We start from the raw sequence: 14,497 nt of genomic DNA, 5'->3' as shown, positions 1-14,497 counted from the left end.
TAGGTTTCCTTTAATTTCTCTCATTGATGTATGTGGTCTTGTAAGCCTTTCACTAGATGTGTTCCTAGATATTTGTTGTTTTTTTGATATTATTGTAAATGATATTGTTTTTGAATTTCACTAATTGTAGGTAGTTAGTAGAAGTACTACTGAGTTTTGTTCATAGAGAGTGGATCCAGCCGCATTGCTTAATTTAATTAATAAATTGTTTGTCTTCCTATTTGACTCATTTTTGTTATTTTGTCTTTCTTCTACTTTACTTGGGCTTAGTTTTCTGTTTTATTTTTCTAACTTCTTCCTCCATAAGTGGGGTCATCTTCTGTTCCTGTTGTCTGGTCTCTCTGCCATTTCTGGATCAGTGGAGTTTATGAAAAACTGTGCATCATCACACATCATTACCAGGTCTCCCTTCCTTCTCTCCGCTCATGTCAGTGTTTTGCCTTGAGATTCTTCACCTTTCAGGATGATAAGTGCCAGCCATAGTAGGCTCCCCTACTTTCTCTCCTTTTGTTTTTTTGGGATTGCAACTTCATTTAGTTGCAAAAAGGTGGATGCAAGGACAGGAATTTGATGGGGTCCCTGGTTGGCTCAGTCGATGCAGCATGTGACTCTTGATCTTGGGGTTGTGAGTTTGAGCCCCACATTGGGTGTAGTGATTACTTAAAAATAAAATCTTTACACACACACCAAAAAAAGGACAGGGGTGCCTGGGTAGCACAGTTGGTTAAGCAACTGATTTGGTTTCAGCTCAGGACCTGATCTCAGGGTCGTGAGATTGAGCCCCACATTAGGCTCCATGCTTGGCGTGGAGTCTGCTTGGGATTCTCTCTCTCTCTGTCCTTCTGCCCCTCCCACTCGTGCTCTCTCTCTCTCCCTAAAATAAAAAAATAAAAATAAATCTTAAAAAAAAAAAAACAGGAATTTGAGAATACTGCACTGGCTACCTCAAAAAAGCAGCCCATTTACAGCAAAAGGGCAGTTGTGCGATTTTCTAGTTGTTAAATATTTGGGGTCTCTGGATGGCAAAGAGAATTAAGTGTATTTCTATCTTTATTTACATGAGTGGATTGCTTTATTTCCTAGTGGAAGCATGGACAAGCAATTGTTTTGTCTTTCAGATTCTCGTAACTGATTGTCAGTTTTGATTTTCAGAATTGTTTTGCATTTTTGTGTTTTGTGTGTGCGTATGTGTGAGAACTGCAGAAGGCTGCAATAGGGGCTACTCTCCAGGCACCATTTAGAATAAGAGATCTTCTAGAATGATCTTTCTAAAATGCAGCTCGGACTGCCTTACCCTCACTTAAAGGATTTTAATCATTCTCTTCACCTACTGAATAGGGACAAATTCCCAGCTTGGCTAAATGACCTTTTGTAACAAAGCCCCTGGCAGAGGCTCTGGCCATACTGAACTGTTTACTGTTCTCCAAAACTGCCCTGCCCCCTCTCCCCCTCCCGGCCTTTGGACATGTCATGTACATGTGCTGGAATGCCCTCTCTCACCTGCCTTGACCTTGAAGGACCGCTCATCCTTTAAGATTCAGCTCAGTCACTGCCTCCAAGAAGAATTCCTGATCTACCCCCTCTAGCTGAGTGAAATCCTCTTCCCTGAGCTCTGGCAGCCCCCACCCCCCAGGCCTTCTTCCATCAAGCCACTTGCCACATTGGCTTGTGGCAAGGACCACAAGGACCTTTTCTTATGCATCTCTTTCTTTATCCCATGCCCTCCCTGTTTAGGGAAGACCCCAGTCATGGTTTGTTGATTGAACAGTGTAGTTCCTTTTGGGCTGGGAGCACCTATCAGATGTGATTCTCGTGATATTAAGGCTTCCACAAATGAAGATGCTGGTGCGGGAAAAGGCAAAGATAACCTCATTTACTCCCATACGATCTACCGTCCCTTCTAGCTGTGTCCTTGCGCATGTGCAGACAGACAGACAAGTGTTGCTTCCCACCCCCACCCTGTCAGTCCAATTGCCCTCTTCTGTCCTCTGGGCCCAGCTCTGACCCACATCCCCCGCCTGCCGCACTGAAGCTAGAAAAGAGACAAGGTAGGGAACCAGTGTGAAAGCTGCCCCCATTTGCTATCAGAGCTGAGAGAGGCCTGCTCCAGCCGTGGAAGGAACCTAGCCTTGGGGTCAACCTATCCTGGAATCAAATCCTGACGCTGCAGCTCCAATGTCACCATGCGTAAGTGACTCAACCTCTCTGGGCCTCAGTTTTCTCATCTGTAAAGTAAGGTTAACAATACCCAACTTGCAAGTGGTTGTCAAAATGAAATGAGGCCACGTACGTGAAGTAACAGCGCAATGCCTGGCACATAACAGGTGCTCAAAAATGCTTCACAATTACTAAAGGGGATCAAGTTTCAGCACAAATACAACCTGTAGCCCCCCCATTATCCTTGCACATGCCTTGTCTTCCACAACACACTGGGGAATCTGTGAGGACAGCGAGCATGTCCTATTCTTTTTTTTTTTTTTAAGATTTTATTTATTTATTGGACAGAGAGAGAGGGCACAAGCAGGGGGAGTGGGAGAGGGAGAAGCAGGCTCCCCACTGAGCAGGGAGGTGGATGTGAGGCTCTATCCCAGGATCCTGGGACAAGGACCCAAGCCGATGGCAGATGCCCAACCCACTGAGCCACCCAGGTGCCCTGAGGATGTCCTGTTCTTATGTGTGTCCCGCTGTCCAGCTCAGAGCTCACAGACAGGGGGTATAGCTTAGGGGTAGAGCATTTGACTGCAGAGCCCATAGACAGGAGGCTACAGGGAGTGTTTGCTGATGGAAGGAGTGACTGGAGTCGGGGCTCTCATGCCTGGCTGTGGGCTACAGTGCATGTGCACGCAGATGAAATAATCCCAAAGTTCAGGTAGAGACATTTGACGCCAACTCAGTGGAATGGCCCTATGCAAGCCAGAAACAAAAATTCCTCTGTGGAAAAAACGTCCTGGCCCCCGGCCCTAATTAATGGCTCCATAACCTAAACAATACATCTGAAAGAAAAAAAAAAAAAAAAAAGGAGGAGGGGCAGGGAGAGAAGAAAGACAGAGAGGCAAACCCTTTGGAGTTCCTTACAAGAGGAGGTGACCAGCAGTAAATCATGGGCGGGGTGTTGGAGCAGGCTGGAAAGTCTCGAAAACGCATTTTTTTTTTCAGTGCAAGTGAGTATCAGAGCAGGGATAGAATTACAAAAGCAATTTGCAGAAGAATAGAATAAAGAAGTGTGGGAGAAGGAGAAAGAGTAAATGGGAGATGTGATTCCAAGAGGCAGGTCCAGGGGAGCCCCAGCGCCCAGGGTGAGGTGCTGGGCACAGGGCAGGAACAATGGGGAGGGTACCGCCCTGGGGCCAGGGAAGCCTGAGGGAGGCAGAGGGTAAAGGCCACCAGAGCTCAGGCAGGGGAGCCCAACAGAGAGTTGCCAGGGCCAGGGGTGCGGGGCAGAGGGCGAGGGAAGCTGCCTGTTCTGGGCGCACACAGCCCTCACTGCCACGGGGGAAGGAAGCCCCTCCAGGGAGGAAAGACCCGCGGGGAGGGGGAAGAGCCAGGGAGGCCTTGGCAGCTTTCATGTTTCCAGGGCACCGACTCAGCAGGTGGAGCAGAAGAGGCAGAATGATGAAGTCGTTGAGAAACCTGTTCCTGAACTTCACAGGGAGGAGCTGGAGGAAGCTGAGGAGGGGCAGAAGTCAGCAAGCCTTGCGGTAAGATAATGACGATGGGCTTGTATCCCCGCCACGGCCAAGCCCTAGGTCAGGGCCTCGGCCTCCTGTAGACACTGGCCAAAGCCTCACTCCCTCCCTTCTCCCACCAGCTAAAAGACCAGAAATATCTCCTGATACTGCCTCTCCTTTGTCTGAGATGAAGCGACAGGCCTGCGGGGCCATCTCACCCCTTGGCGGGTCAATTAAACCCCAAACAGAAACCATGGACTTTGGTTGTAAAAACAATGCATCACTTTATGGCATGGAGTGATTTCCAGGACCATTCAGTGAAAAAAGCAAGATACAGAGCAATGTATATAGTGTGCTACTTTTTTAAAAAACGTATTTTTTTAAAAGTTTTTATTTAAACTCCAGTTAGTTAACATACAGTGTAAGATTAGCTTCAGATATACAGTGTAGTGATCCAACACTTCTGTACATCACCCATCATCATCATACATCACAACAAGTGCCCTCCTTCATCCCCATCACCTACGTCACCCACCCCCCCACCCACCTCCCCTCTGGTGACCATCAGTTTGTTCTCTGTAGTTAAGAGTCTGTTTCTTGGGGCGCCTGGGTGGCTTAGTCGGTTAAGTGTCTGCCTTTGGCTCAGGTCATGATCCCAGGGTCCTGGGATCGAGCCCCGCATCGGGCTCCCTGCTCAGCGGGGAGCCTGCTTCTCCCTCTCCCACTCCCCCTGCTTGTGCTCCCTCTCTCGCTGTGTCTCTCTCTGTCAAATAAATAAATAAAATCTTAAAAAAAAAAAAAAGTCTGTTTCTTGGTGTGTCTCCTTCTCTTTTTTCCCCTTTGCTCATTTGTTTTGTTTCTTAAATTCCACATGAGTTAAAACCGTATGATTGTATCACCCATTAAACTTGTTAAAAAAAATAAAAATAATTTATAATGTCTAAGTTGCATGGTACCAAAACTCACTCATGGGACTCAATGTGGGGAGGGTGCTAATGTATCACACAGAAAAATAACCTGGGCCCGGGTACTGCTGGGAATCATGGGATTGGTAAACTCATAGGGCAGGAGGCTCTGTCTGAGGTCTCCTAGCCTCTTTTTTGTGCTTCTGCCTTTCTGTGGCGGGGCTCCGCATTTGCATCTGTCTGGGCTCCTTTTCCATTGCTCCGACTCACCTGCTCTGGCGCCTAAGTCTAGCCTTGCTCGGTCTGGATTGGCCTCCCTCACTGGCGTCATCCAATCGGCTGTGGCCATAGGGGCGGGGCTACTCGGATCTAAGGCTGCCTAAGACTCTCCTCCCTCTTCGGTGGGGCCCGGGGTTGGAGACTATTTCCAAGAAGAGGGGCTTGGGGAGGAAGACAGTGATTGACTTACGTGATACAAGCTGTTGTTGGATGGGTCACTCAGAGCTCAGGGCAAAATCCAGCCTGCAGTGGGGTCCCCTAGACATGGGGGAGCAGATGAAGTCTCCTGCAGAAGTGAGGCAGAGAGAAAAACGACCGTTGGGTTAGGAGTCCTTCCCCCTCTCTGGGCTTTAGCTTCTCCTGTGTGGCTCGAGGGGATGGGACTAGATGATGCTCTGGGGTCCCTTTGATCTCTAAAGGAGAAGAGAGCCAAGTGCAGTGAAAAGAGCATTGAACCAGAGTGGGGAGTCCTGGTTTGGAGTGCCTCTTTGCAGTGACTTGCTTTTGGGCCTTAATCAGGCCATATGACCTCCAATGAGCCTCAGTCTCCTCTACCAGAAAAAGGGATAACACTCCTTGCATGTTGCCTTGAGAGTTATAAATAAAACTCATGTGCGTACAAATGCCTTGTCAACTGTCCTGTGGGTGTGGATATGACGGATGATTATAAAAGCTACTGCCTCTATAAAATGGGAGCATAAGCCCTTCCTCGCCACTCTGTCAGAGTGACCGTGCACTAAATGAGACAGTGCAGGCCTTGTGTAGGCTCTGAGCCCTGGGCAAAGCACAAGAGCTGGGCTGTATTGCTTGTTGACTATGTGACCCTGGCCAAGAGCCCTTCCTTTCTGGGCCTCCACTTTTTATCTGTGGCCTGGGAAAATGATAATACCCGCTCCACAGGCTGTAGAGGGTGAGCATGAGGGGTGTTGTGTGGACTGTGTTGAGATTTTCGGCGAGAGGAATGATTAATGGGACTATTCCCTGGTTCCCCCACTCCTGCTCTGAGAGCCAAAGCCAAAGGTGGGTATACTGTGATGTTAGAGAAACTCACACAGGCCTTCTGCAAAGCCCTGGGAGGGATCCATCCTATACATGTACATGGTCATAACGTTTCTGTAAAACTGACAAAAGTAAAATGTTTCCATTAAGACCACTGTCTCTTTCACTATAACTTCCCTGTCATTATTTCCACCATGTTGGATGGTGTTGGATGGCCGCGGACATCTTTGGGATCTGGCTAAGGGGAAGTTGAACCGAAGATACATTTATTTGGTTTGGTGGGATATAGGTATGTAGTTTATAGTCACTCCTGTGTATAGCTAAATTATTGCTAGCCATTCTGGCAATAATACTCATACCCACCAATACCCACCCATAACAACCCACCTGTTATCATGACATGAAGGTTCAGGCGAGACGTCATATTGAAATGTGAATGGAGTCAGCACCCAGTACTGGCAGGTTGTGGAGGAGAAACAAGGTTTGAATTGAAAAGAGCCAGAGTGGGTCGGTGAAAATGTCTTCCACCATCAGAACATAGGACTCATTTCTCATGGATGCCCAGTCAAAATGGAAATTCTCTCCTCTCAAAGAATATACTCAGTAATGCTGTGTATACAATTATAAGTGCATCACACATTTTGTTTCTCTTTAATGGGATTCATGGAGAATAAAATGTATCAGGATTCCATTGTTTACAGGGCTTGAGTACTGTAGAAGTTCCACAAGCAGTAGGTACTTCTGTGTAAAGTTGCTTGTTTTATGCATCTCATTATATGGAATCACATCTCAGTGTAACTGATGCATCTTGTCCTGATGAGGTTTGGTAGTTCCAGATGAAGGGGCACATGAAATTTCCACCAACAGAGCAAGACGGCCTGAAGGAACTTCCAGTGACAAGGCTGCTACGCATACTCATCAATAACTACAGTGGATAGAGCGTAAGAGTCATTTTATTACACAATTATGCAGCTAAAAGCAATGTAGCAGTGATTCCAGGATGCATCTGCATTGCTCTGGTTAACGAGCCATCAATTCCAAATATTTAAGATTGGTCCTCACCCTACAATCTTACAGCTCACTTATAAAAGTTATTTGATAGAGGTATCTGCCAGTTAGGCAACAAACCTGAAAATTTCCCACTTTATCGACAAATTGTGAAGCTGAACTCTCCTACACTATTAGTAACAAAATAACAAATTGGCTAACCACCCCAAGAATTATCTTTCTATTCCCTTTTAGGAAACACCAAATTATCTTTTCTATTCTCTTTACAGGAAATGTCATGCACTGTACTTTACAGTATCATTATATGAAGAAGCGACCAAAAGGTATGTAGCCAAAAATGAAGGAAAAAAGGGTATTACAAAGATGTGTGTAGCACTTAAAACTATTATGCTATTTGGGGGGATTATGTGACATTTGGACTATGACAATTTTCCTTACTTGTTGGTGGTTTTGATTTCTTTTCTCATTCCAAGTAATATTCATGTTTGTACCTTATTTTGTATTTATAATTTTTATTATTTTCCTTATAGAAGTCCTCCGACGTATCCAAGCCTAAGGCCCCACAAAATGTGGGTCTGCTGCCGCCAGAGGACGAGATGCACCGACCCACACCCCAGAGACCACAGCAGAGCTCCTGTCCCTCCCGCCCCCTCGGCCCCACCAGCGCCCACTGGAGTTGGCACTGCTGGCAACCCCCACCCCCCACTCTGGGGGATGGTGGCCTGCGGGGGAGTCGGGGCGGTGGAGGATGAGCCTGGCCCTGGGGCAAGGTCCATTCCTTCTCTGATTCTGTCCCAATCCTGTTTCACTATTCTGCAAACAATATATACAGTAGTGGATTAAAGGGAAATCTAAGAGAAATTCACTAAAATACGTGAATATACACATGGCTGAGCAAGGAAGAAACTATGGGGAGGGAACATGGGGCTCTGTGCCTTGGTGAAGGTGTATGACCTCCCTCCTCTACCATTTATTCCACGTTGACTTTGCCTTCAGCCAACGCCTCGGTGGGTAGGGTTCTTTACATGGTGAGGTGGCCTGGACCATTATTCTTGAGGGGTCTGAGCCCTGGTGGTCCTGCTTAAATATGTTTGTTGTGGTCTTCCTTCCATATTGACCCCCACTCATACCAGTGCTAGCAGGTAGAGCAGAGGGGTCCCAGAGAGGCAACCCCGTTTCTTCATGCCCCACGGAATGACCTCCTTATTACCCTTTAGTTGTCGAAATCAGCACCGTCTAATGCAACTTCTGCAGTGATGGAAACGTTCCACATCTGCTCTGCCTAATTCTGTAGACAAATAGCCATATGTTATCAACTAATATGGTAGCTAATAGCCATATGCAGATACTGACCACCTGACATGTGGAACTGAATTTCTAGTTTTGCTTAATTTAAATGAATTTGTAATAGCCACAGGTGGCTATAGAATTGGACAGCACAAATCACAATCAATCATTCCAGCCAACACCATGACTTCCCTTTGGGCCTGTTCATCCAGTGGCATGGAGAGCCCATAATGGCTGGTTGGTACTATTAACTTCCTATGTCCCCAGATTGGAGCTTTCCTCCCTTGGATATCAAAACCTCTAAACCAGCAGATGTAGAGCAGACACAGGAACAAGAAGCACATTTTTTGAAAGTGGGTTATTTCGTTCGATAGTGACAAATGCCAAAATCGATCACTATACATGGGCTGCTGGTTGAATTCACATACCATGTCTTGGAGGACAGTGTCCCAAACTCACAAGATGTTGTCTACCAGGGTGCTGCAACTGATCCTTCAATGGCCCTTTTTATTCTTCTATCAGCCCAACTCTCCTGGTGTATGATAAGCCCTGTGAATCCCATGACCATCGTCCCATTGCTTCACTTTTTTTTTTTAACTGAGTTCCTTGGGCAGAAACAGTATTGTATGGGTTGTTCCAGTGGTATTTATTAAGTCCTCTAATGGTGGTCCTGATGGAAGCATGGAGAGAAAATGTATATTCAGCTCCAATATAAATATTTATACCAATGAGGACAAATCATGATGGAAGGAGTCCAGTGGAACCTGCTTGCTATCCAATGCTGATAGGTCATCTCTACTGCAGTATATCAGATTTGCCAAGTTGGTCTCCACTGCTGGAAATTAGAGTCTTGTCTGTGGTGTTGGCTGCTTCAGCTTTGGAGAGGCTGTCAAGTCCTTACTTGGATAGGTGGTCTCTTTTCTTGCCTCCAAAACCACTTCATTTCTGAGCGGGCCCATGGGTAGCTGAGGAAAGAAGCTGATAGATATCCACTGGGTGGGCATCTTGTCCACGGGATCATTGAGAACTTCCTTCCCAGTGGGGACATTTTGGAGAGCAGTCTCTGCCTCTGGGCCAGTTCTGAAAGATCCATTCACATTCTCCTCCCAGACCACCTTGTCACCAACCTCCAACCTTGTTCTTTCCCAGCTCCCAGTTGTCCAGCTAGACCACTAACCATTGTCCATGAACCAATGGAAATCTGTAGCTCAGCCCATCTTGCCTTTGGGGAGAGTGGTCAAGAAGATGTATTGTTCTACATTCTGTCCTTGAGAGGATTTCTCTTCCCCACCATCTTTTGGGGCCACCCCCAAGTGGGACAATAACACCATAGCAGTCCGCTTGCCGTGGACCAGCTGAGTGTAAGGAGCATCCCATGAAGTCATAGACGTGGACAGTGGCGGGGAGTGAAGGGAGAGTAGGAATACAGATTGGGATGTCCCCACAGCTGCGTTTGGGTGACAGGCCACTCGTGTCCAAGTGAACACACACAGTAGCTCCCACTATGACAGCTCTCCCTCAGGGTGGTCTGTACTCCCGCCTTCCTGCTCTTCCTGCCTCTGTTCTTGTCATTATAATTCCAGTGTTTATGTTGTATATCAGATTTTGGTATGCCAGCCTTGCAAAAGTCTCTTTCCATCTTTATGTTCTACATAGTTTAAATAAGATTATCTTTGCCTCAATAGTTTGTCAAGTTTTACTTTGAATTTGTGAAGGTATTTATGTGTTTTGGTGAGTAGATCCTGAACAATCTTTTCAAATTCTTCTAAAGTTATTGGGCCATGCAAATTTTCCACCACACGAGTCAATGTTGTTAATTCACATAGTTCTAGTAATTTATTCATCTTGTCCACAGTAGCCATCTATTTTTATCTAAGTTTTTACATTTTTTGACATTGTTTTATACACATTATTTGCTTATGAGCTTTACAATCTTCTCTGTATCTGCAGCCGTATCATCCCCTTTGTCTGTTCTAAAGATACGTATTTGTGATTTCTCTCTTTTTTCTTAGTCAGACGTGGCAGAGTCTGATCAAATCTTAATTTTTTTATTTAAGTTTTTAATTTTAATTCCCGTATAGCTAACATAGAGTGTTATATTAGTTTCAGGTGTACAATATCATGATTCACCAATTCTATACAGAGTGCTCATCGAGATGAGTGTACTCTTAATCCCCTTCACCTATGTCACCCATCCCCGCCCACCTCCCCTCTGGTAACCATCTGTTTGTTCTCTAGAGTTAAGAGTCTGTTTTTTGGTTTGTCTCTTTTTTTTCCCCTTTGTTCATTTGTTTTGTTTCTTAAATTCCACATAAGAGCGAAACCATATGGTATTTGTCTTTCTCTGACTGACTTATTTTGCTTAGCGTTATACTCTAGATCCATCCATGTTGTTGCAAATGGCAAGATTTCATTATTTTTTATGGCTGAATAACATTCCATTATATATATATATATATATATATATATATATATGTATGTATATTACATCTTCTTTATCCATTCATCTATTGATGGACACTTGGGCTGCTTCCATAACTTGGCTATTGTAAATAATGATGTAATAAACATAGGGGTGCATATACACTCTCGAATTAGTGTTTTTGTATTCTTTGGGTAAATACCTAGTAGTGCAATTATTGGGTAGTTCTATTTTTAACTTTAACAGCCATACTGTTTTCCCCAGTGGCTGCACCAGTTTGCATTCCCACCAACACTGCAAGAGGATTCCACTTTCTCTGCATCCTCGCCCACACTTGTTGTTTCTTGTGTTTCTTATTTTAGCCATTCAGATCTTAATTTTATCAATTGTTTTATTTTTCTTTCGAAGTCATTAATTTTCATATTTTACGTACTCCTCTCCCTTACTTTTCTGAGGGCATATTATTGTACCTTTCCAGCTTCTTGAATTGAATATTCAGGATGTTTTTTTCAATAATTCTTAAGTTATCCACTTGAACATAACCTCCACCAAGAGAAACATTCTCTTTTTTCATCACTACTTTATCCCCAGCACCTGGAGCAGTGCTGGCTTATAATAGGCACTCAGAAAACTTTTGTGGAATGGATGAGTCAGTCACTGACTTTACCCAAAGGAGTTTAAGGCTCTGACCACTGCTATGAGGAAATCTTCAGTCAGATTACCTAGGTTTTGATATGAAATCAGACAGGTTGTAATCCTAATTTTATTTTTCAACTTAACCTGAGCTCTTTAGAGGAATGTTTGAGAATTTCCAAGTGGTTAGGCTTGAGGTGAAGGCGTTATCTTTTTGTTGTTTATTTTCTAGATTGATTACATTGTGATCAGGGAACATGGTCCACATAATTTCTACTGTTTGGTTACTGCGAGATCTTTGCGGCCTGGTATGTGGTCAGTTGTTGCTATCATTCCATGAGAATTTGAAAAAAAAACAGATAGTTTGCTTTTGGGCTACACATGAAGCTTGTTCAATTTGTTATTCAAACCTTCTCTTTCCTCCACTCAGTTTGATTCTGGGTTATGATAAATTCTCCCACTATATGACTATGGTTTGGTTAAAGTCCCTTTTTATTTCACATCTTCTAGGTAGACTGTGTTTTTTACTGGAAAAAAATTTATGTTGTTTAATGCATCTTGCCTTGAATTCTACCTTGTCTGATATGAGTATACCATACATTGCTTTCTGTTGGTCGGCATTTGTCCGAGATATCTTTGTCAGACCTTTGATGTTAATCTTCGTCATTCTGTTTTAAGTGAGCATTTTGTAACTGGTGTGTCATCAGATTTTTGTGTGTGAGTGTATACAACAATATGTGTGTGTGCGCACGCCTAATATTAGGGTCTTTATCTTTAATAAAGAAATTTAATTAATTCACAGTCATAATGTAACAATGAAATGTTTGACCTTCCTGCCATTTTATTTCATGTTTTCGGTTCATTATTCTTTGTCAATATTTTGTTTTTTTCCTTTTTCTGAATTTCGTAGGGTTGACAAAGTATTTTATTGTTTGTTCCTTGTTCCTCTTGTGGTGTTCAGGTTCCATATCCCATATCCATATTATTAGTGCTTATCTTTAAATTATTAGCAAATGTCTTGAACATATAATTTCCTATTTACATTCAGAATTAAATGGAAAATAATTCATCCCCTGAATGAGACAAATCTGTCGTAAGAGGAGGTCCAATTTAAATTTAGACACCAGCTTTTCAGAGAGTTGTCTAGAACGCTAACTGCTGGCACCTGGTGGCCTGGTGGAAAATTGAACTTTGGCTGCTGAGGTAAGGGTAGCCCTCAGCGAACATTCAAGCTTACTACCAGGCAACCTGAGTTTCCATAGTCGTTTGCTGGATAATTTCTTTGTCTCTTCACGCCCTCATTTTTTTCATTCCCTGGAATAATTTAATGAGCATTGAGAATGTCTTGTTTTTTCAGCTTTATAGAGTTCCCCTCTGAAATTTTTTTTAGGGATTGGCTCTTGAACAACTTTCTCTATTTCTTTCATTAAGATTTATCTATTTAGACTTTCTCTCTCTTCTGGGGTCAGTTTTGATAAATGATCTATTCCTAGAAAGTCACCATTTCAACTAGATTTTTTTCAAATTTATTTACATAGAATTATGGAGAGAAACCTCTTGCCAGTTTTAAAATCCCTCAGTTTCAAAGGTTAGTCCCACTTGTCTTTCCTGTTTTGGATATGGGTACTCTCTCGTGCATGATCCTCTCTCTCGTTCTCTGACTCACAGATGGATGTCAATGCTCAGGGCAGCCTCGGAGACCCCTTGTTGACAGAGTTTCTTTCACCCTGGGTCTCTGGAAGCCTGGGAATCAAGATCCCCAGCTTGCTCCATTTCCTCCAAGCAGGCTCCACATGAGCAAAAAATAAACTCTTGTGCTAAGCTGCTGATATTTTTGGAATTTACCTAGTATAGCCCCTCACCTAATATACATGTTTTATTCTATTCTTTTTATAATTTCATTTTTACAACTAAAATCCATCTGGAATTTGTTTTAGAATGAGAAATAACATGGAAAGCCATCTTTTTTTCTAGATACATGGTCAGTTGTACCAAAACCCTTTAGTAAATGATAGTTTTTCCCTCTGATTTAAAATACCACTTTTATCCTAAACTAAATTCTCTTATTATTTCTGTCTATTTCTAAGGCCTTAATTTTGTCCCTTTAATTAGTCCATTTACATATCAGGACCAAACGCTATTGGTCTTGTTCTTTGTCAAGCACACCCTGACATGTAGTGTGCTTTTTCAATCTGTGAATTCAAGCCTCCCCTTGCTCCGGGGATATTTTCCTCTAACTTCTTGAGCTCTTGGTTCTCTCTCCATGTCCCTCTGCATTTTCAGCATTTTCCTTTTAGATGCTTCTAAGGTGACCTTCTTGTTGGCAGTCATGTTTGTAATTTCTGGATTCCCTTTCTCTTTCACAGTAGCCTGTTCTACTTTTATCTATGTGACATCCTCTTGAATCCCAGAATTTTTACCAACTTACACTGAACTCACTCTTTTTCCCTGGAGACCTTTTCTTCTGACTTCTTGCCTCAATCCCTTCTTTTGAGCTTCTCTTGCTCCTCATATTCTGGTGATTTGTTGTTGTGATTAATGTTTTGACTTCTCCTATTTATAAGTGAAGATTTAGATCCTCACTGTCCATGGTGAATTCTGCAGCACACTAGTTCCATGGGATATTAGAAAGATTTACAGGAAAAAATGTTCAGTGTTTAATAGGTGTGGAAAGTGAGGAGTTGAACAAACAAACAAAAAACTTAAAAAGTTACTGCAGAAACCACCAAGTAATGGTGAGGGTATCGACCAACAGTCAGTCTCACACATTTCTGGTGGAAGTGTAAACTGGTAGTTTGGAGAACAGTTTGGCAATTTGCATATACCTGCAAATTCCGTGCCTAGGCATAACAGCCCAAGAAAAATGCAAAGCGCACATTCACAACATCTAGTAGAGAAGTGTTCATAGCAGCTTTGTTCAAGCAAAAATTGGAAAACCCTCCATATTTACCAGAATAACAATAGATAAGCAAACTGTAATAAACATGTTTTCACAGGGGACAACTGTGAATGATGAACAAGCAAAAGAAATGAACTACTGGTACATGCAGCAACGTGGATGAATTTTGCAATTGTTATGCTGAGGGAGAGAGGCCAGACACAAAAGAGCGCAGATTGCATAAGAATCCAGGTATATGAAGCTTTAGGACAGGCAAAATTCATCTATTGTTATGGTTGCCTCTGGGGTAGGGATGGGGATGATGAGAAAGGGGCATGAGGGAACTTTCTGGTGCAATAAAAGGGCTTTAAATCTTGGTGTGACTGTAGGTTATATGGGTGTGCTCTTGTCAAAATTC

Source organism: Neomonachus schauinslandi, chromosome 9, assembly GCF_002201575.2.
Source record: "Neomonachus schauinslandi chromosome 9, ASM220157v2, whole genome shotgun sequence".
NCBI classification, from domain to species: Eukaryota; Metazoa; Chordata; class Mammalia; order Carnivora; family Phocidae; genus Neomonachus; species Neomonachus schauinslandi.
The sequence above is the reverse complement of the archived record's forward strand: the minus strand, read 5'-3'. Positions refer to the sequence as shown.